This window comes from Frankliniella occidentalis, unplaced genomic scaffold (assembly GCF_000697945.3).
Source record: "Frankliniella occidentalis isolate FOCC.00 unplaced genomic scaffold, Focc_3.1 Scaffold54, whole genome shotgun sequence".
NCBI lineage: Eukaryota > Metazoa > Arthropoda > Insecta > Thysanoptera > Thripidae > Frankliniella > Frankliniella occidentalis.
In genome coordinates, this window is record NW_026267184.1 from 474,294 (window position 1) to 476,449 (window position 2,156).

At 48.3% G+C, this 2,156-nt stretch overlaps 1 protein-coding gene across 1 annotated transcript in view; it reads right to left on the reverse strand.

Annotated features, from left to right (window-relative positions):
* The window catches only part of LOC113216447 (gastrula zinc finger protein XlCGF57.1-like), a 185,033-nt gene that overhangs the window by 126,303 nt on the left and 56,574 nt on the right, over positions 1-2,156 (reverse strand). The window lies entirely within an intron of this gene.

The following is a 2,156-nucleotide window of genomic DNA, read 5'->3' on the forward strand; positions in this document are numbered from 1 at the left end:
GGGGGACGACGACAAGGGAAATGAAACGGAAAATTGATTGACAGTCTTCCTCCCACACGACTGTTCGACTGACTCTCCCCCCCTCGTCCCGTGCTGCGCCGGACGGCCGCCCGCGGCACAGTCGGCACCCACGAGTCGCTCGCTGGCCCTCTCGTGGGGCAGGTCAAAGAGTCCCCACTGCCCACGGCGGAGCGGCAACGGTAAGTACGAGCTGTGTCACGAAAAGACTGGCGCGACCACAGAGTGTTTTTGTTGATGAGTCAGTGTGTCACTGGCACAAAGTTTTTTGGTGATACAATATTATCATGATTGTTTTCTGTATTCAAACAGGGGAGTTCTTTCAAGTGTAGTGAAATTTTAACAGTAATTTGCCCAACGATATCAATAGTATATGACTCATTAGGTTCATGTCATTAGATGGAATCTTGCGCAGCATGATGTGCAAAAGCAAACTAGTAGCTATTTTCTAATTCACCTTTTCCGTGAAAATGACTTGATGGATTGAAAGGTGTTTTGTTGACAAACAACAGGTGGCTATGAGAGCGAACAACACCGGAGTTGCGTGTTAATGAGACAAATTTTAACAGTGATAAAAGAGTGGACAGATGTTAACAGTGTTAGAAGAGTGGGTGTTGGTGCGATGAGGGTGGAGACGATATGGAAATAACGACTCAATCCTGTTTCAACAAGTTCGCGAAATTTCAATGAACTAACATGTTTGGTACGCGCAGCACATCACACCCATATACGTATACGTAACCTTCGAGGAGATCTCCACGATTTTGCTAGCATCATGGCTCGAAGGCTCAGCCTGTTTGGTCTACTAACCTTGGCGCTGGCTTCGCCCACGACGACGGAGGCGACCATGTTGGACGCAGGCGCCTGCGGCGAAAACATCACTGTGAGGTAAGTCACGGGGCGGCGGTGCTGTCGAAAGAGAAAAACGTGGCATCAATACACTTTTCATCGCGTGGGCACCACAGGTTTTCGTTCCATTTGTGAGATTTGTCCCAATGCTCCGTCATCATTTCACACCCACCTTCTTCGCCATATTTGTTTCGCCCGAGGGGGCAAGAACTCCGGGAATCATGTGTACACCTGACGGGGAATCATCAGGATAAAAATTGATAGAAATCTACAGAAATTGCCCTAACTAAGCTGGAAACTAGTGGAACTGGTACAAATTAGTCGAAATAAGCATTTTCCACTAATAGAAAGCCTGAGGAATAAATATAAGCGGGCGGGAATCACTGCGAATCAAGTATTTCGGGAATCATGTGTACACATCAATAGGGAGTTATTGCCCCCTCGGTTTCGCCCCAGGCGATGCGATACACTCAAGCGATATCAGGTCTTTTAGAGGAATTCCTCTTTAAAGTAAAAAGGTTAAAACAAAATATGCATATAAGCTTAAAAGAAAAGGTCAATAAAAAAATCTCGAATCACGAAAATATAACACGGAGCGATAGCCAGAAAAATGTCAAACCAAGTGAAAAAGAAGTTTTCGAGAAGTGACCGGGCCGCACGCTTGGCGCACGCGTGTTCCCTCAATTGTTTTAATTCCTGCTTCTGCCGAGGTCAGACATTGGCGCAATTAGCGTGGCCCCGCCCGCGCTCCTTCAAGTGGGCGGCGAGCGCCGCTCGGCCGCTTACAAGTCGAGCATATACAACAAACTGCATTCATTTTCGTACAAATCTCTAGTCGGCGTGCGTGTTTTCCGCTTTCGTCCCCGGCGGAGAAAAAAAACAGCGGCGGCGGCGGGATTTATTTCAGAATGCTAAATCTGAACCAAATGACGCCCCCCCCCCCCCTTTCTCTCTCTGTTTCTCCTCCGGCACGTTCCTCCCCGCGCGGGCAGATTACGCCCCGCGAAACAATATTCCTGACGGGGCGCGTGGCACGGCATTGTGCGCGCTAGAAAATGATTCGACATTATTGGCTAATAGGAGAGGAGGCTGCGCCAGGCTGCGGCCGGCTAGCTATCAGATTAGCCAGCAGTAGCGGCGGTCGTCGTCGTCGTGGTTTGCGGTGATCGCCCTACTATACCAGCAAAAGCGGCACACACTTTAAACTGTGAAAATATAGCTAAAGGTTTAACTGAAACATTTTTATTCCGTCAGAAATGATGTACGCCTTCAAAGTGCAAAATTACTCG